The 26016-nt window shown below is 49.3% G+C and overlaps 1 long non-coding RNA gene across 2 annotated transcripts; it reads left to right on the plus strand.

The window, feature by feature from the left end:
* Positions 1 to 149: 149 nt before the first annotated feature.
* On the plus strand, positions 150 to 22315 carry LOC122237613. Of its 2 annotated transcripts, none has more exons than XR_006216198.1 (5): positions 150 to 764; positions 4539 to 4656; positions 4786 to 4920; positions 6829 to 6889; positions 21832 to 22315. It is a non-coding gene; the product is annotated as an uncharacterized LOC122237613 (long non-coding RNA). The 2 variants fall into 2 exon arrangements; XR_006216197.1 differs by lacking the exon at positions 150 to 764 and adding an exon at positions 2262 to 2340.
* The last annotated feature ends 3701 nt before the right edge of the window (positions 22316 to 26016 follow it).

Consider the following 26016-nt stretch of genomic DNA (forward strand, 5'->3'; position numbering starts at 1 on the left):
CCTGCCCCCTCCCCTGCGCGTGAATGGAGCGCGGGCCGTTTGCGCCCAGTCATGGGAACGCGACGTCACAAAGAGCAGAGTAAACAGGGCGCTCGGCGCTCGCCTTCAGGCCCATTCATAAAACCGAGACCTAGAGGAAGAGGGAGGCGGCCTCCGACCGGCAGGCGAGCGGCCGCGCCAGGACTTTGTGAATGGAACGCGGCAGCGCCTGTCGCAGCCCGCCGGCCGGCCCCGGCCTCTTCGGCACGCGTCCCGCCCGGACCCTAGTGGCAGTCCAGCCATTCCTCCCCGCCGCGGCGATGCGGCGTTCGGCGTACGGAAAACGGCCCGCCGGGAAGCCGGCCTAACGGCGGCCGGGGCTCGGTTTTGGAGGTTTCATTCCTTTTTGCCCCCGTGCTTCCCCCTTAGCAGCCTCGCAGGTCTCCTCCCGCGAACCGAAGTGCAGAGGGCAGCGTTGCCCCGCTGCCCAGCGGGCATGGCCGGGGACCTCCTCGCCCGGGGCTTACGGAGTGCGTTCCGCCCGGCCGGTCGTTTTGTCAAAGCGACTCCTCAGACGTTAGCTTCTGCATTAGCGTGATCGATTTTCATCTCAAGCCATTAAATCAGCTTTATAGCTTCCCGAGAACGTGGGCAAGCCCTAACTTACAAGATGAAAGAGAAAAGCCCTCCTGCCCCGCAGCCCAGTAGTAGTAAGGTGTTGGGTTTGTTGCTTTACGACCCAGAGGGAGGCATTAATTGCCGGAATGCTGTTCCTATGGAGGAAGGTAGGGGTGCCACTCCCGTCCACGCTTCCTAAAGATGTTTATTGAATCCCGGTGGGGGGAAAACCCGACGTTTTAGGCTTTTGGAAAAGACTTCACCTCATCTTGCATGCATGTGAATTGTCTTCTCAGGAAATGACAGTTACGGTCTACATTTGGTGCGAGGCTAGACCCTGACAAATTGACGCGTAAAGGATTGAATAAGTTCTGAGGGTGATTCAGGTTTCCATGCATCTCTCTTTCCAGGTCATGTAGCATTTTTCCCGCCCCCAGTTTTACTTAGGCATTTAATATCCCAGAGGCCGCTTTTGGCATGGGGTTTGCGCGCGCCGCGGTGGGGACACGACACAAGCCAAAAATTATTCGCCCGACATCTTGCCAAATCTTGTTAGTGAGAATTAACCACCGAGCGGGGGAATTACAGGACTCGCTCGCGGCCCCGGTAGCAGCGGGGTCGGGCCTTCCATTCTGGGTCTCCCCTGGAAGCACGACCCAAGCAGCGACGGCCGCCGCGGGGTCCTTCCCGCCCCAAACTCGGCCTTCCGCTCCGCCTTTGTTACTAGCAGAGCGGTTCCCTGGAGCTCTCATCTCCGGGCCCCCAGGACCCCTCCTCCACTCCCCAGCCGGGCCTCGGGAGGGGGCCCCCAGGCTTCCGAGGCCTACCACCCGCGCTCCCCTCCTACTGCGCCGCGAATCCCCTGATACCCGGGCTCAGGTCAAGTAGGGGATCTTCCTTTTACCTCGGATTACAAAATGGCTCAGCACGGCACTGCACTGATCCGGTTTCTACTTAGCATTTAATAATTTGTTCATATAAATTTTTTGCAATTAATTTTGTTTTAAAAAGCACTGCATTTTTGATCACTTTTCGGTGCCTCCGAAATTTTAACGCCCAAGGCACGCTGCTGCTAATCGGAGCCCTGGAGGGGGCCACAACTGCGCACCGACTGAGGCCTCGGGGAGGCAGGCCCTTGGGCGCCAGGCACTCCGGGTGGGGAGGTCAGCAGCCAAAGGCTCACTGCGTGACCTCTCCGTTGGGGAGGGGTTTGTACTTCCTCCTGAGGGCAAAGGGGGCCTGTGTCCGGTTTCTCATTTGCTGAGCGGCAGCAAGGCTCTGTCTAAACACTCGCTCTCACTGGTACACCAGGAGTGTGCGCCCTTTCCAAGAAGCCGCCCAAGTCCCGGAGGTCCGGGGCGGCCCAGGAACCCGGCTTTGCCCGGCCCGCTGACTGAGCGCTCTCCTGGCCTCAAGAAACGCCGACACTTTTATAAGGGCTTGGACGAGATTTCTCTTGGAGGAGCCTCTCAGTCGGAGGCAGGTCTGGGCTAATGTCACACGTGTCGCAGGAGCTGGGGAGCGGTCCCTGGGCCACACTGGCCGCGCTCAGCTAGCCTTTGTTTCCCCTGCCCGACCCCCGCCCAGCGCTCACGTGGCCGGTAAATAACCGTCAAATCCGGGGGAGCGGAGGTGGGGGGGGGGTGGGCAGGAAAATGCCCAAGGACAAAGGCTTGCTTTCTGCACCTGACAGTAATCCGTGGTGGCGAAGCCCATAAATCCCGCAGGCAATTCACAAGGAAGGTGGTGTGGGCGGGCGTGTGTGTGTGTGTGTGTGTGTGTGTGTGTGTGTCCACGTCTGCGTGCCCGCGCCTGCGCGCCCGCACCCTGGAGGGGAGCCGCAGCTTCGGACTTAATGTATTTAAGCCAGCAGCAGCTTTAATTGCAAATGCGAATGCCTGATTTTTGAGAGACTAATAAAAAAAAAAAAATTCTTTCCTCAACTTGGGAAATTCCGGAGCCTTCAGGCGTGTGAATTTCAGCAGATGAAATTTAAATTTTGTATTTATCCGGTTCTCTGTAAGCACCCTAGATAATTTTTTTTTTCATTTTTAATTTTTGGTATTGTAAGTGTGCCGGCCATTTGGTACACGGTTAAATGAATGCAATGTGAGAGCTATCTGATACCGGCTATAGAGACGTCAAAACTCCTCTCCAATTAATGTGCAGGCTGGGAGTGGGAAACAATCAGTTTACAAAGGAACCTCGTGAAACAGCTTGTCAATAAGGTAGATCTTGGAGAAAACAAAGGCGTTTGGCAGGAAGACATTGTTTGAATGTCATTTCAAAGTTAATTTAATTAAGGAAGGCATATCTGCAGGAGTTGGTGTGGGATTGCCCAAGGAGAGAGATTTTATTTATATTCAGCAGTAACCCTCCGGGTGAAAATACTTTAAAAATTCGCTGTGACATGTAAATCCAACTTCTCTTTCATCAGACAGTCCTTAGACCGACCTTATTAGTCCCTGGCAGACCTGGCAAAACCCCTGCTCTTGTTTCAGAACATTTCTTTCCAATTAGGTTGTTGTGTGATCTGGGAATTTAAAGCCCAGAGTAGGGTCCCCAGAGAGGACTATGGCTTCTATTCTGGTTTCGATGCCAACCTCTGACTCACTGCCCTGTCCCAAAGTGCCTGAATAAAACTTGCCTGAAAACCCATTAATGAATTAATCAAGGTGGCATTGGAAAGAAAGGGTCTGTGGATTCCTCTTTCCTGAGCAGAGAAGTTACCTTGCTCATTACTCTCACTTGGAACGGAAATGATCTGCTTTGCAAGGACCTGTTGGTTAGGCTTCCTACATCAGCTGATTGGGAAGCTTCTCCTCTGGCAGTGAGAACGCTCAAAAGGACTGGAAAGCTGTCTTCATGCTCCTCAAAGCCGAAAAGTGTGTGTCCCCTGCATGTTCTTAGGCAACATACACAAATGGAATTGAGGCATGTCTGTCCTTCCCTGCCCACCTCTGCTCATCAAGTCAGAACTCAAAAGCAATGGAATGTTCTTCAGCATTTGGACTGAACATCACCAAGCAATGTCAAAAACATAGCCTCAAGTTTTAGACCTGACTTTGTCACATTTACTTTCTATGCATAATACTATAGCACTTGCTAATGATTTAAAATGCTAGGTTTCTAACCTTAGGGTCTCTGAAGAAAGGTTTCAATACATTGCTTGGTTCATTAATCTATTTGAAAACTATTCAATCCAGGCTATGCTACCATGTGGCTTTGTGATCTTGGGCAAGACAATCTCCATGGGTCTCAGTTTCCTCATCTGCAAATGGAAGAGTTGGGGCAGGGCAGTTTTTAAGGTCTAGTCCATTTCCCACCCTGTGTGAATCTGCACAGGAGAGCCTCCTGTCAACCCCAAGCCCAAACCTCAGCAGCCTTCTCCTTTCCCTCCCCAGAGCCTGGCACACTAAATTCCCAAGACCAGGAACAGTCTCTAACTCCTATCTGGCCCTCTTTTGCTCATGGAGAGCAAAGTTGGTAGTTTTTATTTAGATGTTTTTTGTCAAGTGCTAATATCCCAAGTAGCTTGATAACATTTATTCAACAAACACATGAAATAAGGTGGGGGAAACAAACTTATCCAAAATACTGACTATAATTTCAAAGAGTTTATAATTCAGTCGGGCTACTCAGGGTGTGAATGTCACCGTACGTTATTGCAAGGATCTAATAAATATCATTAGGGAAAAACAAATAAAATGCCAGGGGGATTCAGAAAAGAAAGGGATTGCACAGTGCTGCGGGATTAGGGAAATGGAAGGAAAAGGCCAGTGCGAATAAAATGCATTTCATCTACTTAAATGTTATCCTTGACTTCTCTGTTAGGTCCTTTTTTTTTTTTTCTTTTTTAACTTTTATCCCACCTCTGACATTCATTCTGTCCTTGTGCCTTACATCTTTTCCTTTCATTTGTTAACCTCTCTCTTCCCCAGTGGTTTTGCCTGCTAAAAATAGATGAGCGATTGGTCTGAAGCTACAAGAGAGCCAAGATGATGCAAAAACTCTGTAGAAAATCTATGCCTTGGACAGTGAGCTGACCTTAGATGCCAGGTAACCTAAGTGTGGGCCTGACTCTAGTGACAGTGACGTCATCGCAAGCAAGTCAGTTGTTCTAGATCTTAATTTTACCATCTATAAAACTAGGAAAAATAATGTAATACTTACTTTTTTTTTTTTTAGGACAACAAAATATCAAAATCACCTTTCTAAGGACCCAGCCTTGGTGAACATATTTGCCTAATCAAATGTCGAGTACATGCTCAGAAAAGATTTTTGGACTTATGAAATTATTTCTATAAAAATTCTTACCAAGAGGTAAACATGAAATCACATTTGTTTATATGTTTTATAAATCTTCTTTAATCGAAAGCAATCAGAACAGCCCCAAATTAAGACTATCACAGAAAATCTTGGACTTTGGGGCATTATTCATTAGAGAAACAGTAAAAACAAAACAAAACAAAACAACCAAGAAAACCTATGTCATTCTACCTACTTGCTACCATAGTTGCTACCTTAGCTCCAGATCATCATTATCCACTGATACCCCACATTCAATCTGCAGACGGTCCTGGGCATGGTCCTTCCTGCCCAGTAAGTGTGGGGAGTGTGTGTCCTTACTATTAGATGTTTATGCTATTCTTTGCTTCCATGTTTTGGCTTCATTGAGGTTTTATTTGTGTAACAGTTGGTTAACTCTCATCAAAACTGTAGGAGACGAAAAAAATCTTTCCTCTACCCTCTTAGGTTTGTACCTGGGGCTTGCAAATTAAACTGACAAAGCTAGGTTAACAAGAGAAAAAGCATTTAATTTTAATTGATGTTAGTTGGGGTTTTTTGTTGTTGTTCTTGTTTATTTTGGGTTTTGTTTTGTGGGTTTGTTTGTTTTTTTTACATGCACTGGGGCTTCACAGAGAAATGAAAACCAAAGAAGTGGTTAAACTTAAGGACTTCAATGCCATTTTAACAAAGGGTAATAAATTGTAGATAAATGACTAGACAAAGGGTGGTTGGGCTTCTAGGGCTGATAAGTTATGGAAAGACAACTAGGAAATCTATAGGAGGAAACTAACGTTAGATAAAGACTGTTTATTAAGATTTGTACAGACTCATCTTGGTGCCACCTCTGTCTCTGGTGGTTAAGGATTGTTCTCCCCTTCCTTATATGGAAGGAGCCACCCGCACAAGGGAAATTTATGTGCTACTTTTAGGCAGATGGGAAAAGGAACAGAGAGCTCTTCTTCTGTCTGTTTTTTTGTTTTTTGTTTTTTTTTCAATTGCCTTCAGCTCAAAACAATCCTTATGCCAAAGTGGCATATTTGGGGATGCTGTATCCTGATTCCCTTGATAACCATATCACAGCTTGAGCAGGTACTGGGTAGTGCAAGGAAGGGTATCAGAGTTTCAATTTGAGCTTTGCTTGAGTGACAAACCGGTCCCACTTAGCCAATCAGTGGCTTTAGAAACCCTTAATCATTTAGAAACCCTGAAGTCCTTATTTCTGAGTTTTCAGGTAGACAGAAGGGAGAGGCCAAGAACCAACAACTCATGAATGAAAAATTTCCACCTTTAATTACCAATTTTAGCAAAAAGCAAAAGGCCTTTGACAGTGCAGGAGATTGATCGGTTCACTCCAGTTGAAATCATCGTTTTCTGGGGTCAGGGCATGAACAGCCTCTCCCAGCTGGATAGGATGCTCAGATTACCAGCCCTGCAAAGGAACCAAGGGAGAAGCAGAGGCGAGGGGGAGCAAAAGGTCTCTGCTCTCTCCCTCAAGCTTTTCCGTGGGCTGGAGTCCCCAGAAGCTCCTGCAGAATGACAGCCCCACCTACCCACGCACCCTGGTCACGACACTGCCTCCATGTTCTGCGCCAGGAGCTGCCCCTCCTACAGTGCAAATTCTCTTCCATACAACCTAATCTGCTGCTTAATCCAATTTTTGTTTTTTGAAAGAAATGATTTGGGCCAGCCGGCATCAACCTACAAAAGGAAAACAGCTAAACCTGCTCTATTCTTTTCCAGATAAGAATTGTCCCTCTCTCTACCTTTTCAGCTGCGATTAGCATAACAATCCCCAGGGGTTTGCTCACTGAGGGAAATACCCAGGGTTCTCTTTAAGCAGTGGTTAATTACATCCTGCTATTTATCCCATTGATTAGAGGTTAACTAATTTGCACCCAGCCAACTCCGTTTTTAATCTAATCTATTTCTCTTTTTCCCCAGACTCCTGGTGTCCTGTATCCTGTCTGTCACACAGTCTTCAACCTCCTTACCAAGGAAAAAGGTAATGAGAACGGTCTTCTCCTCCAGGTGACCAAAGGGCCCTTTTCAAAGCCCATCTGGATGCCCCTGCCTTGAACCTGAGCTATATCCTCTCCAGACCTGGGTTTCGTTTGGTGCAGTGGAAAAAGGCACAGGCTTTGGAGCCAGACAAATGTGGGTTTCTGTGCTAACTTGGTCATTTGGCCACCTGGGGAACTTTGGATGAGTTCTGACCTTTACTTTCCACATCTTCTCAATGGGAGTGTTACTAAATGCTTAGGCTAATTTGGGAGAGTGTCGTTCTTCAAAATTTATTCCCTTTCTTTTGGAGAATTTTTTAAGCTGGGAGATGCCTGTGAGGCAGCATTTCTGATTCATACATCAGAATCAGAGATGCAACTGGCAAAACTCCAGGTGCGTTGAAAAGCCCGGGTAGGTACAGTGTCGTCAGGCCAGGCTACTGAGCTGGCCCAGCTGTTAAGCCAGGTGTTTGCCCATCGGCCAATGTGCCACAAAAGGCCCCTGGATCCTTTCTGCTGCGTCCCGCTACCCTGGACTGCTCCGTGCTCCCCCCTCCCATCCCCCTCCATATGCCTCCACCCACCCCACGGATCCCCACACACATCTCACTGTATCAGTGAGAACTTCTGTGACCCCTTCAGCAAGAAAGGCAACCCTTCCGGCTTCTGGCTTCCTCCAATCCTTGCTGCCTTGCACTCATTTCTTTCTTAACTGTTTTCTGCACGGTACTTCTCCTTCCACTAAGGAATGTGAGAAGTGCTCTTGATGCAACGGTAGCCTCCAATTCTACTCCTGGGCAAACTATCTGTCTTAGTTTGTTCAGGCTGCTATAACAAAATACCACAGACAGAGCGGCTGAGACAACAGACATTCATTTCTCAGAGTTCTGGAGGCCGGGGATTCTGCCCAAGATCACCGTGCTGGCAGATCTGGGGTCTGGTGGGGACCCGCTTTCTGGCTTCCAGGTGGCCGTCTTTCCATGGCATCATAACCCGGTGCAGAGAGGGAGGACACAAGCTCTGGCCTGTCTCTACTTACAAGGACACTAATCCCATTCATGAGGGCTCCACCCTCAAGACCTAATCACCCCCCAGAGCCCCACCTCTTGGGAGTACCATCACCCTGGGAATTAGGGTTTCAACATATGAAGTTTGAGGAGACACAAACATTCAGTCTGCAGCAAGCTTCCCACTTCCAGCCGGAGTTTTCCTTATTTTCAATGGCAGAATTGAAACTCATCTTAGACATTGCAGCAAATTCACACGAAAGCCCCTGTCCATATCATGTGAATGGCAACACCGTAAGCTCTGTGCTTGAACCCTGACGAAACTCCTACAATCCTCAGGCCGAGCTCTATGCAGAACAAGTGCAGAGGCTCCTTTTATCGCCCCCCTCCCCCCTCCGGTCTCCCCCCTCCCCCTCCCCCCAGCGCCACCTCTGTGTTTCGTTTGTGCTCCTTACGGTCTTTCACACACCCTGCAGGATTCACCTGCTCCAGCACACCATCACTCTTGCTGGCTTCTCTGCCCACCATTTCCTGCACCTTTTATGAGGTTTTGATGTTTGCAGCCGGGGGACCCAGGACCGCAGCTCAGGTGCCTGGAGAGACCCATCCAGAACCTTAGCCTCCAGCTAGTCCACGGGGCCAACTTCTCCTTGGACCCCTCTAGCTTGAGCAACTGTCCAAAGCTCCAGGCAGTTTCCAATCCTGCCCTGAAGAGGCGTGTGCTTTGCAGGAACTTCTGACCAAACTAGCTGCTTCCGCTCAGCTGAGGCGCACAAAGGCAGTCACATTGAAACAGGCTTATGTGTGTAGATGGCTGTGCAGAGCAGAACCCGAGCTAAAGGGTATACTTCCTGGCCTGAGGCATAAACACCACATATACTTTTTTTTCTCCTTTCATAAGGGATATTTTTCAGGCTTGTAATGAAGTGTGGTCAGAATGTATTCGCTTCTAGAATATTAAGCCAGGCAGAGGTTTTTTTTCCTTTTTTCTCTTTTATACATGTGAGTTAAAGTGGAGTAAACAGAGCATACTGATAAATATTTTACACAAATGTCAGTGGATGTAATTCTAGAGCAGACATTTTTCTGGGGGATTTGGTGTTGGTTTAAAAGGAAAGGCAGGAGATCAGACTAGGTACCTTTAGCAGTAGCTTCACAGAGTTTGGGTTGGGAAAAGCACAGAAACGGTTTTTTAAATTTTCAGGATTTCCACTTGGAAGTTACCAAGGTTGAAAAATACCAAACTGCAGAATGCTGAAACTGTAGATTCTTTTGGTCTTCCTTACGAGGACCCCTGTTTCTGTGCCTGCTCTCCAACTGGCTGAAGAATCAAGAAAAAGTGTTGTGCGGGACACTTGGGTGGCTCAGACGGTTAAGTGGCTGCCTTTGGCTCATTTCACGATCTCACGGTTCATGGGATTGAGCCCCACATCAGGCTCTGTGCTTGGTTCAGATCCTCTGCTTCAGATCCTCTCTGTCCCTCTCTCTCTGTCCCTCCCCTGCTCATGCTCTCAATCTCTCAAAAAAAAAAAAAAAAAAAAAAAAAGTTGCAGATGGGCTTCACCCTTCCTTGTAGGGCAGCTCTGACAAAGGCCTTTTCCTGTATGAAATCCCCCAAGATTTCAGAAGATAAAATGTGTATGTGTATCTCTGTGCGTGGGCACAAATACATATATGCACACGCATACCTGTATGCATGTGTTTGTATATACATACACATCTGCACAAGTGTGTGTATATACATTTTTTTTTCTTCTTGAAACACCCATTTCCAACCTCCCTGTCCCTACCTGGTCTCATTTTTGTAAAACCTCCTTGTTCCGTCCCCACCCTTGCAATTCAAAGGGGCTTTCTTCCTCTTCTGTTGTATGTGTTAACTCCCGCTCGCTTGTGATAGGATGTATTCAAATTCAGTGCTCGCAAAATTCAGAGACCGATTTTATTCCACCTCCAGTCTGGGTTTTCCCACATGTCGGTGCTTCTTGAGTCAGTTACCACTCTGGAAGGTCAGCAGCGATCACTGGGTGATGATTGATGCAGGGTCCTTGGGGGTGGACAGGGAGGATCAGGGAGGATCCAGGAGTGAGCCGTCTTGCATTTCGTTCTCATCATTGCAGAGAAGAATAGTAGTTGCTCAAATGAGGCCCCGAGAAGAAGGGCCTGGACTCCTACCTGGCCAGTGCCTCAAGGTCAGCTCGTGCCTGTCATCAGGGAGGGTCTGTGTCTGTCTCTCTGAATCCCTCCTGTGCTTCTTCTAGTTCTATTGTGTGGGGTTTTTTTAAAGTTTATTTATTTATTGTGAGACAGACTGAGACGGTATGAGGGGAGGGGCAGAGAGAGAGAGAGGGAGAGTGAGAATCCCAAGCAGGTTCCACACTGTCAGCACAGAGTCCGGCATGGGGCTCGAACTCATGAAACCACGAGATCATGACCTGAGCTGAAACCAAGAGTCAGTCACTGAACCAACTGAGCCAGACAGGTGCCCCCACTTGTAGTCCTATTTTGAAAGGACTGAGCAACCTCTTCTGCCTACTTCTTGGATGGGGCTCCTTTCTGAACATGACTCCATGTCAAATACCCTGCCCAGGGTGTAGACCACAATGAGCACCCAGAAAATGGGGACCTGCTTTAGTCAGCTTGGGCTGCTATAACAAAGGACCACAGACACAGTGGCTTAACCAGCAGGAATTTATTTTCTCAGTTCTGGAGGCCTGAAGTCCAAGATCAAGGTACCGGCAGGGGTAGTTCCTTCTGAGGCCTCTCCCCTTGGTTCATGGGTGGCTGGCTTCTCTCTGTGTCCTCACAGTGGCCTTTCTTACTTTCCTCTTCTTATAAGGACACCAATCATACTGGATTAGGGCCCACCCTTATGACTTCATCTTAACTTAATTATCTCTTCAAAAACCCCATCTCCAAATACATACATCATATCCTGAGGTACGGGGAGTTAGGATTTTAACATATGAATTTTGGTGACACAACAGGGCTGCTGTTAACTCTTCCCAGAAAGAGGCTTGAAATCTTCAATATCATTCTTCTTGACACTCTCCCCAGGAGGTAGTTCTGTGTGGCTGAGAGAGCTCAGGTTCTAGAATCAGCCAGAACTGGATTTGAATCCCAGATTGGCCCTTTCTAGCTGTGTATCCTTAGGTCAGTTACTTAATGTTTCTGAGTTCCAGTTTCCTCTGCTGACAAATGGGACAAAACCCACACACCTTAGGAGCAGCCCAAGGATTCAATATAATGACGTAAAAGAGCCTGGCATGCTACCTGGTTCAAGACTCATGTCCCCTACCTTACCTCTTGACTCATTCACTTCTCTGAGGTCCCCAAGCACATGCCCATCTAGAGATCAGACAGGTACATTTATTTCTGACCAAGAGAGCAATTGCCTTCTGGGTCAATAGCTTATGCCCCCCTCAGGATATCTCAGAACCCCAAGGGAAGGATCTTTGTCTCCTGGGGCCCTACGCTGTTCCTGGATCCCACATGCACAACTGAACCTGCTTTGTGCTCCTGGACCTTCCCTCCAGCAGCTCCTTCCCCTGCTGGGCTGGGGGTGGGGGAGGGCTAGGGAGCCTCAACTCCAAGGGTGCTTGTCCCAGGGCAGGCAAGGGGAGGGCAGAGGTCTCCTGGTGGAGAGGCCAGTGTGGCCACAGACAGAAATCGAAATGCTCTAGCCTTGGATTGGGGCCAAGGCAAATCTGCTTGTACTAGGTTGTCAGATTCCGGGGATGAGCAGTTTCCCAGGCTGTGGAAGGTGACCTATGGCTTGTCAGGAGAGTCAGAAGCAATTGCTAAGAGCAGCTGAGGAGAGTGAGGGGGACAAGGGAGAGTGCCAGATTCGCTGGGAGAGCTTGGCTCTCCTTGCTTTAGAAGGCAGTGTATGGAGGACGTCCCTGAGGACAGGGAAGGAGTTTCTAGATCAGAAGGCGTGTTGCAGGGCTGCTGGAATCAGCACTTTCCAAGTACCACCACCCCCCCCCCCGCCACCCCCACCTCCCACCCGTTTCTCCCACGCTCTCCTGCTCTGTGGTCGCGGCTCTGGTGGGCAGCATTTCCTGGCCGAGGAACCGGGGGAGAGAAGAGGTCAGCCCTGGGAAGAGCATTGCCTGGGCACAAGGCAGCCCACTGGTGGCAGTTTTCTCTCTTGCCTCTCTTTTGCCTGTTCCTGCCCTTCCTAGCCTAGTTCCTAACTTCTCCAGAAGGTGCTGAAATGGGAAAGTTGACAGAGAAGCAAGTAGGATATGCTTGGCAAGGGTAGGAACTGTGTTAGAGTTATTTGGGTACTGTGTCCTTAAAAGTACCCCCTTTCTTGGGGCGCCTGGGTGGCTCAGTCCCTTGAGCGTCGGACTTCAGCTCAGGTCCTGATCTCAAGCTTCGTGAGTTCGAGCCCCGCATTGGTCTCTGTGCTGACAGCTCAGAACCTGGAGCCTGCTTCCGATTCTGTGTCTCCCTCCCTCTCTACCCCTCCCCTGCTCGTGCTCTGTCTCTCTCGCTCTCTCTCAAAAAATAAATAAACACTGAAAAAAAATTAAAAATAAAAAAGTACCCCTTTCTTCCCAATGCAGCAGAAAAGAGACAAAGGTTGGGTAAACACTGGTCATTCCATAGCCCAAGCATCTGCCGGAAGCTCCGTTGGGGAGCGGGGAAGAGAAGTGGTGCACAGGCCGAGGAATCCCCAGCCCTCTCCGTACATCCATGAAGACGCAGATGTCTCTTGGCCCCACCATCTCCCACCAAAACGGGTGGTGCGTCCACAGCCTTTTCCCTACACTGCTGCGGGATTAACTTTCTTAAACACAGCTCCGATCGTACCTCTTGGTTTTAAACGTCTGATGACTCTATTGCTGGCCACGTTCAAGGAGTCTACCCCGAAACATCTGCTTCCTCTCCCAACATCTTTGACCCTTTGTCCAGAGTCACCCTTTGCTCTGTGTCTTCCTTGGATGTGCTCTGTATTTTCTCACCTGAGCGCTTTGGCTCACACGTGTCCTTCTCCCGGGTCTCTCGAGACAGCGGAAGAAAGCGCACGCCCCGCTCTGCGCATGCGTGGACGAATTTGCGCGCTGTGTGATTCCCGGTCCGCTCCCACCAGGGACTCATGGAACCCATCGTGGGTCTGTTTGACGGTCACCCCACATCCGAGTGATGCAAAACGAGAACAGTAACCCGTCTCAAGAAGAGACTTCAAACTTCCCTTTTGAGTCAACTGGAAATTTGGACAAAACTTCTGTTGACATTATATCTACCCCTTTCACTTTCGGTTCACGGAGACACACTGACATTTCTGAAAGGATGTGGCTCTTCCTAGTGTGGCAAACGATACATTCATGCCTATACACTTACAGGCATGGTCTTTGTTCCTTGTCGTGATCAAATGCTCTTGTTTTCTTGATTCTCCAGCCAAAAGTAATCCTCTTTTCTTTTCAACTCTTTCAGCACTCCATTTTTTCTTGATCCAGTTAACAAACACGCAGGCATTGTTATTCTACCAGGCACTGTTATTTGCACCGGGTGGTGGTGGTCAGCAGGACCAATTTATTGGTCAATAAATTACGATGAAAATCCCTGACTTCGTGGAGCTTGTATTATCTACAGGTAGACAGGCCCCAAACACAAGAAGCTAACGTGTATAGTATGTTACAGGTTGACAGGTCATGGAGAATAAAACAGGGATAGAGCTATGGAGTGTGGGAGGATGGTAAAGCTTTTAAATAAGAAGGTTTTGTAAACTAGACCTAAGCTGGTTTGTGTCTGCTCAGTTCTTAAGTTCTTTTTGGCAGATGATGGTGGCCACGAAGAAGTCTGAGGTAGGTGACGGTTGGCCATTCCCCCACAATGTCACCATCAGGAAATCTCAAACCGGATTCTGCTTATCACATCTATTAGCCGAGTACTTGTTCGCAAAGCAGGCCTGACAGCATTCATAAAACCTCAATTCCCAGCGACCTTTCACGTTTCCAAGGTTCTCTGCCTTCCAGTTGGGACCATACACCACAGATTCTTCCAAACTGTTATCTGATGATGGGGCAGGGTAGGGAACAAGTGTCTCCTAGTGGGCACAGGTTACAAGCCTTACTGGATTCGTATGCCCTGTTTACGTATCGTAGCAAACTGAGGGAGCCAGTCCGCAGAGGTGACTTTAATTTTACCTAAGAAAGGCAATTCTTCAATTTTACCTGTTGCTTAACAGGTTTGTAGTTTCTTTTTTTATTTTATTTTTTTTTAATGTTTATTTATTATTGAGAGACAGAGAGAGACAGAGCATGAGCATGGGAGGGGCAGAGAGAGAGGGAGACACAGAATCCGAAGCGGGCTCCAGGCTCTGAGCTGTCAGTACACAGCCCGACGCGGGGCTCAAACTCACGGCCCATGAGGTCACAACCTGAGCCGAAGTCAGACGCTTAACCGACTGAACCACCCAGGCACCCCAACAGGTTTGTAGTTTCACTAATAAAGACCTTTTTTTTTCTTTTTAATTTACTGTGCTAATTAACAGTGTTGGTCATTGCTTGAGATGGGGCAACAGAAACTCTTGGAGCACCTGCCGTGGAGTGTGGCCTTTACCAGTGGAACGCCAGCTGAGCATCCCTGAACCATGCGTTCTTGATTGCCCGCGAACTGACCATCTCTAGAATTAAACTAACGGGCACATCTCTCATACACCACTGACCATACTGAAGTATTTTAAAGTAAATTACAAGTGTCATAACTGGCGTTGAGGGAAGATCATTGGGAAAGTGGCCTGTGGAAAGACTTGAAGGTGGTGGAGGGGTGAGTGTGCAGCTTTGGGAAGCATTCAAGGCTGCGAGAGTAGTTAAGTCCGATATCCCTGAAGCAGAGTGTGCCTGACCTGTCTGAGGAACAGCAAGGAGCAAGGAAGCCAGTGTGGCTGGAGCCGAGTCAAGGAGGGAAGGAGAGAACGGTAGCGCGTGGTGGCAGAAAGGTGATAGGGCCGCATCGCCCGGAGCCTTGCAGGCCATTGTGAGACGGGAGCCGCTGGAGAGTTCTGCGCAGAGCAGTGACGTGATCCGGCTCAGGTTTTCACGAGACCAATCAGGTCGTCTTCTTGAAATAAACTGATGGGGACGAAGGCCACGGCAAGGTGACCAGCTAGGGACCCGTTGGAAGAGGCCGGGCGAGACTGGCCAGAGCAGTGAGAAGTGGTTGGAGTCTGTATATACACTGAAAACAGAGCAACGGGGTTTGGTGACAAATCGGAGATAGGGTGTGAGAGAAAGAAAGAACTGCAAGTGAACTCAAGGTGTTTGAGCTGAGGAGCCAGAAGGCCGGAGTTGACATTCACTGAGATGGCGGGACTGAGAGGAAGGAGGTGTTTGGGAGGTAGATCAGGATTTCTGTTTAACAAGTTTGAAATGTGGAGTGGAGATGCGGACTATTCAGCTGGATACAGGAACTTTACGTTCAAGAGAGAAGGATAGGCAGGTGTTCTCAAGTTGGAAGTAATCAACGGAGAGGTGGTGCTTAAGGCCATCACTCTGGACAAGGGGGTCCAGGGAGTGAGGTAGAAAGTAGACAAAAAAGAGAAGAGGTCCCAGGATCAAACCCTAAGAGTCCAGCAGTAGGAGGTCAGGAAGATGAGGAGGACTTAGCCAAGTCTAAGAAGGAGCCACCAAGGAGACGGGAGGAACACCCGAAGATTGTGTGTCCGGGGAACTGGGGGAGGAAAGTGAGCAAGGAGGAGGCGGTGACCCATTGTGACGATGAGGACAGAGATCGGAGGTTTAACAACACGGAGGTCACCGGTGCCCTCGACGGGACTCCACCTTGGTTGAAATGGATGCAAGAGAGAACAGGACGGACGGACAAAGTTGAGGCAGTGAGTATAAAAACCACCCTTCCGATGAGTATTGCCGAAAAGAGCGAGCAAAGAATGGGAGGTAAGTCGCTTTAGGGTGCTCTTTACTTTAGGTCGATCCCATATTTCCCGGTCATCTAACGTGTGCCAGGCATGGGTGCCAAAGGATAGGAGCCGAACCCCTGGGAGCTACCACCAACAGCCACAGGCATCCTAGTGAAGGATCGCACCAGGCTCTCTGGGAACAGAAAGATGCGGAGACAGCTGCGAGGGGAGTTCGGGGAAGTGACATCTGACCTGGCCTCGAAGCCAGGGTGGCGGTTGCCAGGGGAAGAGTCGGGGAAGAAAGCCGTGCTCAGCAGAAGGGAGAGTTGTCAGGACCTGAATCCGAGGTGCTTGGAAGGAGCACGGTGGGAGCTGAGTCTAGTGAGGTTGAGTAGGCCACGGGGGTGACGGCCTCGCGTGGAATTGGAACTTGTACTCGGTGGTCAGTGAGAGACGCTGCTCTAATTTGCGTTTTGGTACGATGCCCCGGGGGAGGGGCAGCAGAGACTGGAAGCAGAGACACGGGTGAGAACTTTTTGCAACAGGCCAGGCAAGAAACGGCAGGGCCCCAAGTAGAGCGGATGCCTTGCGGAAGTTCGGGAGGGGAAGGATGCGGTGAAAGCCACAGGACCCAGTGACAGACTGAGACGGGGACCGGGGGAAAGGGAGGCACGAGAGGGAGGCATGACTCAAAGGTTTCTGGCTCCAACGAAGTGAGATGGGTTGATTAATCTTTTTGTCTCCACACACGATAGAATCATGAAAAATCGCTCTTGGTTGTCTGAATTTAAATATGGAAACCCTAAAAGACAGTTTTGAAATTAGTTTGTAAGAAATCCACCCCCTCCCACACCCCAAAATGGCCTGGTTCACAGAGACTGTCGGCAGGGGTTCAGGGCAACTGGCCACCGGCCACCACGGGAGAGGCCGCGCCCGGAGCCGGGGCGCTCACAGCCTCCGTGAGGAGCACAGAGAGCCTCGCCGAAGAACATTCCAGACTCACAGAATCCCATGGACAACGTGTGATGCAAAGCGTTATCTTTCGAGGTTCAGATGAACGTACTTGGGGAGCTCGGAGAAGAGAAAGACCCTGACGAGGCATCTAATTAGGCCCTGAAGGGTAGGAGGAGTTAGGAGAGATGTAATCATAATTACAAATATTTATCAAGCATGCGCTGCATGTCAGTCGCTGTTCTAGGTGCTACGGGAGCCCAGTTAATCCTCACAACAGGCCTAGGAGGTGGGTCCTGCAATGACCTCCCCAGTTTACAGAGGAGGACGGTGAGGCACGCAGAGTTTGGGGCCCCGGGGAGGTTCCCGGGGAGGAACGTGCTGCTTCGCAGAGCCAGGGTTGTGACTCCGGTGTCTGGCTCTGGATTCTTACCCTTGTCCCCCCCACCCCCACCCCATGGCTCCCAGGTGTGTACAAGTGGAGAACAAAGATGACTTAAGGCAGCTCGGGAGTGAGTTTGGGGTGCAGCAACCCCCCTCACCAGGCCCAGGGGAGCCGTACTGGGCAAAGCCGGAGGTGATCTCTGCTGGGCTGCTGGGGGGTCGGGGGGAGCCTTGGCAGGCAGCTCTCCTTAATCCCCACAGCTGGTTGCCAAGGAGGTACTTCTTGACCACAGAAGCCACCGGGGAGAAGCAGAAGGGGAGAAAGCCGAGAGCGGGCCGCAGTTGGGGACCGCAGTCACCGGACCCCCCAAACGCTAGAATGGTGGGGGTGAGGAAAGCGGGGTAAGCGCTAATGGGCTTAGCAAACAGGACAGTGGCAGGACGCCAGGCCTGCAAAAGGTGCCTCCCAAGAACAAGTGGGTCCAGGCCCCTTAGCATGGCTGGGGGAGCTCGGGATGGGCCCCCTTTCAGCTCCTGAGGGGCCTGAGCGAAGGTGAGAGCTTGTCTCCCAAGCCGAGTGAACGAAGCTTCTTTCCGCAGCAGGTTTTTCCCCCTCCTTTTCATCACATCCTCTGGAGCTGAAGGAAGAAAAAAGCCCAAGAATAGTGCCATGTGGGAGAGCGCCCTGTGCAGGCCTTTGATCCCCGCTTCTGTCTTACATAACCGTCCCGTTCTCCTTCCGGCGCTCTTCGGCTGAGGCCTCCCGTGTGTCTGTGCATTTCTGCCCTGAGCACCGGCCCAGAGGGGCCCCCCCCCCCGCGTCACGGCTCCTCCGTGCAAAGTTCCTGACTCATCCCAGCCCCGAGCACTGCACGGCAGCCTGCTGGCTGCCTGGCCCGGTCACTCGGCCGCCTCCAGCGGCCGGCCCCGAATGGCAGGACTGACTTTCTAGCTCCGCTCCACAGACAGGCCCGGCCACAGACTAGTGGAGACCCCAGACTAGTTTCGCGAAGCAGGCAGAGCAGCAGCGTTACCCCATTCGTGGTACAAATTCTTCATGACTCCCGAACGGGCCAGGGGCTGCCCTGGGTGGAGCAGGTGGAGCTGTGAACCGAACAGACAAGAAACTCTGTGCCCCAGGAATTCACATTCTAGTGCATGAGTGATTGAAGTCAGCCAGGTTCTTAAGAATTCGAGGCTTCGGCCGATGTTACCCTGATGGGCATTCCGTCATCCTGTGTCCTGTGTCCCCACCACTGCCTCCTCCCCCAGCTGTGGCCCCCCTCCCCGTCCGGGTCACCGTGGGTGTTGGCACTGATTGCAGGGCGAGGCTAAGGTAACGTTCAGGTCTGCGGGCCCCTGCTACCCTGCGTAAGCTCCTGTCACGGCCCGGAAAAGGCACAGGCTTCCCGAGTGTCAGCTTTGGGGCGGGGCTTGCAAGGGGAGACTTGAAGTCTTGTTCGGCCAGATGGGGACAGAGGTGACTCACAAAGGCCATCCCAGCAATTGCTCAGAGAAAACTCCTACTGAATTGGAACTTCGGTTGGTCCAAAGTGGGGAACCTTGGAAACGCGTGTTTGTGAGCATAGCTTGGCTGGTGGATTTGGAGAAACATTGGAGAAAACATTCTGGAATCCATGGTCTTCGCTTCTTCTGCTTATTCTTTGAGCTGCAAGCAGGGGGATGGTCACAGCATGCCACGATGCACCATAATGTCACATCATCTGGAAAATGCCCTACGTTGTGTCCAGTAAGGACACAAAGCAGGCAGTAAGTGCAGTGGAACTGTACTGGGCATGCCACCTGCCCAATATTCTCTCTTTTGGCCGCAGGGGCATGATATTCCTGTGGGGAAACATGCTTTCTCTCAATTTGGGTGGGCTTGTCAATCAAGCTGGCTGCCTTCAGTGGGCACAGCCACCAGGCTGGCCTATCAGACTGTCTTTCTCTTGAGCAGACATGAGGTTACCTGGCATGGATTTGTCTCAGTGGGCCTGTTGATAAGATTCTGCTGCTCAGATCCCAGATGGCTCTGATTCCTATCCTTTTCGAACTTGATTATTCAGTGCTGGAAGCTACCCTCTATCTGTCCAATACATTCGTTTTCTTGCTGAGATTATCCAGAGTTCTTTTCTGTCGCTGGCAACTTTAGACCCCTAAGTATTAAGAAAGCTAATCAGAGCCTTGTCCCCGGACCTGATCCTGCACAGGGAGAGGTTGACATAGAACCGGTCAGGCTGACAGGGACCTTGGAACCTGCTTTCCCCAGTGACAGAGAAGGCCTGGAGAGAGGAGGGTCCAGCTAGCCGAGCGACTTACCTGCACTGTGATGCCTGTCGAGTAGCTGGCCTGCCCCCACCCTTCTGCCGTGTGATCAGTGTTGCCATGAAGAAAATCCCTTCATATTTTGGACTGGAGTTTCCAGAATGTTCTCTTTACCTTGCCCGAGTCCAGAGGGGAAGGGAGGTGGTTCTTCTCAGTATTTGCCTGCATCTAGCCTGGCCTCCCAGGTCTGACTCCTTGTTAGGTCAGACTCCAACTTGGCTGTCTCTCCTTCCTGGCCTTTCCCCGTTCCTCCAGACCAGCTCGGCCAGGAGCCCTGGAGCTCCATCAGTGCTAGAGACAGAGTGTTCAGCAGAGAGGAAAGAACCAGAACTTTAAGCCTGCCAAACCCAGCGGCTACAGCTCAGCCACTCGTGGCGACATGGCCAGCTTTTGCTCATGACTGCACCTCCAGTGGAGGCCCCGAGTGAGTGCTCAGAGTGGTGGCTCTCCAGTGAGCCTGCTCCTGAGAACAGTGGGCTATGTTCTTCTGGATTGTCATAGCACCCCATCTCTGTACCTTCCTGAATGCTTCACTCATCATTTGGGGTTAAAAAAAATTTTTTTTTACGTTGATTTATTTTTGAGAGGCGGAGAGAGACACAGCGTGAGTGGGGGAGGGGCAGAGAGAGAGGGAGACATGGAATCCAAAGCAGGCTCCAGGCTCCAGGCTCCGAGCTGTCAGCACAGATCCTGATGCGGGGCTTGAACCCGCGAACCGTGAGATCATGACCTGAGCCGAAGTCAGACACTTAACCAACTGAGCCACCCAGGCGCCCCATCATTATTTTGGTTTTAGAATCTGCTGCTCCAGAGGGTGTCAAATCCAGCTTGGAAGACCATCTAACAGCGACGTTTTAAGAAGTTCCAAGTTCAAGATGGGAAGTTCGGCTAAATGAACACTAAGATCCCTCCTAACATTGATTATTCTTTTTTTTTTTTTAAGTTTATTTTTTGAGAGAGAGCTTGAGCAGGGGAGGGGCAGAGAGAGAGGGAGAGGGAATCCCAAGCAGTCTCCACACTGCTACCACAGAGCCCCATGCAGGGCTTTGAACCCACGAACCATGATGTCACGACCTGAGCTGAAATCATGAGTCAGATGCTTAACTGACTGAGCCACCCAGGCACCCCTATGGTTTGGTTATTCTATATCTATTTCTTGCCTTTGGACTTTTAAAGGATTTTTTATTGTAAATTTTTCAAGCATATGGTAAAGTACAGAAACAATACCGCAAACAACAAATACCTATGTAACTAACACCGAATGGTCAAATTTCTTTTTATTCTGGACACAAATAAACCCTGTGCAGACTTGTTTCTTCTTTTTAATTAAATATTTATTGAGATATAATCCACATATAATGAAGTACAGCGATTTGAAATGTACAGTGTGGTAAGTTTTGACCACTGCGTACTTCTGTGTAACCATCACCCCAGATAGGACAAGATATAGAATTTTCTCTCATGTGTCTTTTTCAGTCAATCCCCCCTGCCAGAGGCAACCACTGTCCTGATTTCTCTCACAATAGATTAGTTTTGCCTGTTCTAGAACTTTATATAAATAGAACCGTACAGAATGAACTCTTTTGTGCCCGGCTTCTTTTGCTCATCATAATGTGTTTGGGATTCTTCCATGATGTTGCAAATACCAGTAGTTCATTCCTTTTTATTTCTGAGTAATATTCCATTGGATGACGATACCACAGTTTCTCTATTCACCTGACAGTGGACCTTTGGATGACATATTTACCCAAGATAAATGAAAACATATGTCTATAAAAGGAACTGTATAAATATATTCATAGCAGCTTTTCTCATAATGGTCCCAAACTGGAAACAACCCAAATGGGCATTCTATTTTTATATGAGCATCTTCTCCCCTAGACAATGAGGACAGGATGCTTACCTAATTCATCTGTGCACCCCGACAGCATTTTGAACATATAGCAGCTGAATCAGGAAGTCTTTGGGTGAAAGGCAAAGGAGGATAGAGTTCTTCAAGCTCGGTTCAAGAGGTGAGGTGTAAGGCAACTTTAGATCCCTAGGAGTAAGGCAGAAGGTTAGCCAGAAAAATGTGGGTGTTAGTTCATACCAGAGCATCGGTGCTAACTAAGCACAGAGCCCGGCAGAGGGCAAGTGTTCAGAACACATATGAATGAAAAAAAAGAAGTAAATAGGCTGTCAGGTCTTCTTGCCATGGGGTCATCCTACCTTCCACATCATCCTTGCTACCTGGAAAGGTACAGCTTCCAGGCTACAGAGTCAAAGGAACGGTGTCAAACAGGGGAAACCGGTCCAGGGGAGGGCTCCAGAGATAAGGATGAGGGGGTTAAGAGTTTCCAGAGTAAAGTTAGAATCAGATTGGGTTCTTGCTCTTGTCCCCAGGCCCCTTCCTTGTCTCTTTTATTCTTAGGTACCGGTAGACTCAAGCACAGGACTCCTCCCTTCGGCATCAAGAAATTCACGTGGAGAACCCCAGGGAAGCCCCCAGGTCTCAGAAGCACTGCCTCTCTCACTTCGATCACCGCTGCTTCAGGCCGACGCTTTCAGATCTTCATAAAGGCACCGAACAAAGCCAGATGATGGACAGCTGTTCAGTGACCCAAGCCGGGGGCGCTGACCATTCAGCTCTTCAGGAAACCAGATGCTTGGCTGTGGCTTGGAAGCTGGTTTCACAAGGGGGTATAAAATGTGTTTCAGTGTATTTGTTACAATGCAGGGATAAATATATTCCCTTAGATGACAAGTATTAAAAACTTCAAGTCTTTCTCAGGCCGCAACTAAAGGTTTCAAGAGAAGTGTGGAGAAGAGAAGGTTTACTGGGAACTCTGCCCCAGTGTGACTCTTTTATCACAAAAGGATTAGTATAGGGGCACCTGGGTGACTCAGTCTAAGCGGCCGACTTTGGCTCAGGTCATGATCTCAAGGCTCGTGAGTTCGAGCCCCGCCTCGGGCCCTGTGCTGACAGCTCGGAGCCTGGAGACTGCTTTGGATTCTGGGTCTCTGTCTCTCTCTGCCCCTCCCCTGCTCAGCTCTGTCTCTGTCTCCGTCTCTCTCTCTCAAAAATAAATAAACATTTAAAAAAAATTTAAAAAGGGTTAGTATAGAAGGATCTAGAGATTGTTATGTATGATACCTTAACTCTAACACTTAACTCTAACACTTGGCCTGGAACCCACAGACACTGAAGCTAAGTGGATTGGGGGTGGGGGTTGGGGAGGACACTAGGATTCCAAACTCCTTCATTCTTCTGGTTCTACAGCCAGCTGTTCATAGGACCTGAGGTAAGCCTGTTGGCCTCACCACTATAAACACATTCGGGGGGAACGCTCACAGCAATCTCTTGCAATAAACACATGTGTTTGAAAAACCAAGACGAATGTTTTAAAGACCACGGCTCACCGTTCATTCCCACTGAGGTGACCTTCCTGCTCACAATGTTTTCTTTTTTTGGGTCCGATTCGGAAATGCTTTCAGTCAACTGTCAGTGCGGATGGAAACAAATCTGGAAGATTTTCTGCTTTCTATCCTTGTTGATAATACTCACAAACAAGGCCCCTACTGCCTTCACAGGATGGTGGACGGATAGGAAATTCTCATCCTTTCAGGTCTAAAAATAAGTATTTGTTGATAATCTGGACAATCTGATTGCTTGAAACAGCAGCAGCCTGGAGTCTTACCACATGAAAGAGAAGAGTGCATTTCCCTGGCCAGGCCCAGGGACACCAGAGTTAAAATAAATTTGACCTTTTGAAAAGGCACACTGAGAAACTTGTGTCCGTGGTTTCCACTCTGCGGCCCTCCCGCTTACGGGCCTGGTACTGAATTTTACATGAGATATTCTAAGTACATCCTTCAGGCCGAACATCATTTATTTCCTGTTAGGGCTTAAAGTGGATTATATATGCAGCTTGACCTTTAAAGAACTTAGGACTCAAGTAGGATTTCTAAGGATTCACTTAATGGAAGATCCTGCAGATTAAAGGTAGTTCAGTCAATAAAGAGGATTTTTTTTTTCCTACTTTGTTGACTGACAGAACTATTGGTATTGAATGGCTGTTTGCTCACGTTGGCCTTCACCCTTTCTTTAAGAGGCAGCTGGCCCGTGGGCTTTGAAGGAGATGGACTTGGCCCCACATTCTGGCCTTGCCCCTCACTCTTTGCGGGACGACCGCGGACCGCGCCTAAGCCAGTCCGATCTTGCGGCACGTGGCAGGGACCACCTCGCAGAGCTGGGGTGGGGGGTTCTCTGGAGACCAGAGACGAGCGAGTCGATGTCCCTTTCCCCACAGCGGCGTTCCAAGTGACAGTGAAAGCCAGTCTTAGGCTCAATTCTGCCAGGGGTCCAAACGTTTATTAGCATGCTGGTAGCAGGTGTATGACCTGTTCACCCAACCCATTTTGTAGTGCTCCGACAAGGACCTTGCACGGGAGGTCTGCTCAGGAGTTCAGGCCATGCCTTCTGGTAGGTCCGCAGGGAACTGGAGGAGCTCAGGAGCAACTGGGATGCCTTTCGGCTTTTAACTGCTGGATTTGCCCACGTTTTGAGCCTCGTTTATGCAATGGCACCGGAGACTGCACCGTATTTCTAACCAATGACCTATTTTAGAGTACATCACCTATTCATATCACCAACAGAAATATTTCTGGCATCCCTTATGCTAACTAATAAACTCTTCAGTGTCCAGTGACGTACTGCAATTTAAATGCCAAGTAACTGCCTCTGAAGGTATTGATTCTTGGTTAGGGCGCTTAGTCTGTTGACCACTGCTGTCCTGGAAGACTCACTCACTAGGTGCTCCCAAGGTATAGATCAGAGGGATCTTGGCCAAGTCTCACACTGTTGCTATTGAAGTGTTTGTAACTCACCCTACAGGCAGTGTAGCAGAGATCAAGGGCAAATTACTCCACCTCTCCTAATTTCAGCTTCCTCATCTGTAAAACATTGATAGCAATACCCTCTAGGGGTTTGCTGTGGGGATTAAAGGAGATAATGTGTATAAAATAAACAAAAGTGTGTGTGTGTGTGTGTGTGTGTGTGTGTGTTCATTCGCTGGCACATAGAGCTTCTAAATGTTAGTCCCCTCACACTTATCTCTGGAGGAATCCAAAGAACGGAAAGGGAGCAACTTGACAGTGTAGGAAAAGGAAGCAGAGACACCCAATACAGGGAGTTATGGGGAGCTGGGGCATTCCTTAAGTTTTAAGGAAAATGAAGGGAGGTCAAAGTCGCACTGCCACTCTTCCTTCAGAAATGTGTCCTTGTAGGGGCACCTGGGCGGCTCAGTCAGTTAAGCGTCCGACTCTCAATTTTGGTTCAGGTCACGATCTCACGGTTCATGAGTTTGAGCGTCACTTCGGGCTCTGCACTGACTGTGCTGAGCCTGCTTGGGATTCTTTCTCCCTCTCTCTCTGCCCATCCCCTGTTCTCTCTCTGCCCATCCCCTGCTCTCTCTCTCTCTCTCTCTCTTTTTCTCTTTCTCTCTCAATAAATAAATAAAAACTTAAAAAAAAAAAAAGAAATGTGCCCTTGTAGAAAATAACATAAAGAGAAAATTGCAAAAGAGAGACACCAAGTTTTCCTCGGAGATGTTTTCCCAAGGGTTTTTCATCAAAGATGCTCAGATGCCCACCTTCAAGTCCCACAGAGGATGCCATTACCCGTGAAAGATCTTATCTGATGAGGTCACCTTCGGGAAAGAAAGCACTGCCCAGTCTGGGGAAGGAGCCTGTACCCGTGGCCCCAAGGACTGGATAGCAGGTGCAATCCACCCCACACCCTCCTACAGAGACAGAAATGGTAAAGGGGATGCGGGAACAGACTGGCTGGGGAAACTAGAACCCAGACAAGGGGAAAACAGAAGCTGGAGGGCACAGGTGAGCTCAGAACCACAGGCTGTCACACGTCTGAGCTGCGCCTTCAGAAGGCCGGCCCCCCTTGCACACAACAGGCAACTGAGGTTCAAGAGGCGAAGGGTTCTTTTGAAATGAATGAAAAGATCACTGATTCAAGCCGTGGGTGCACAAGTGAACACACTGGAGCCTGGAACTTGGGTCACTTACCTCAACATCAGTGGGGACTCTGTCAACCAGCCCCTAAGCCAGCCATGGGCCTAGAACCCATTCTACAGTGGCTCAGGATAAAAGATCCAAGCATTTCAGAACAGACCAAATGTATCTTGAGTGCTAGAGTTTCCTGGATTATTAAGGTGGTTGGAAACATTTGGGGTGGATGACCTTTGGGCTACGCAGCAACCTGGCCCTGATTATGAAATGTCCTTAATAATACACACAAAACCTTGAACTTCTGCTCTTGGATGGACCAGGGGTCTGATCTCTTACATTTGGGGGTATCACTCTGACATCACCAAAGATATCAGAACACACTGTGGATTTTGGATTTCAACTCAGCTCTAATGCTTACTGAGCGGTGTAATCTTGGGCAAGGTACTTAACTTCTCTGAGGGCTAGGCTCTTCCTGTAAAAGTAGGGGGCAATAAAAGTTCCATCACAAGATTGTGGCCTATGGTGGTGCAAAGGTTTGGCTTTCATGAGCTGTTAGTTGAAGTTTGTTAAAGCACTTTTTTTCTCTTTTATT

This window comes from Panthera tigris, chromosome B1 (assembly GCF_018350195.1).
Source record: "Panthera tigris isolate Pti1 chromosome B1, P.tigris_Pti1_mat1.1, whole genome shotgun sequence".
Taxonomy (NCBI): Eukaryota; Metazoa; Chordata; class Mammalia; order Carnivora; family Felidae; genus Panthera; species Panthera tigris.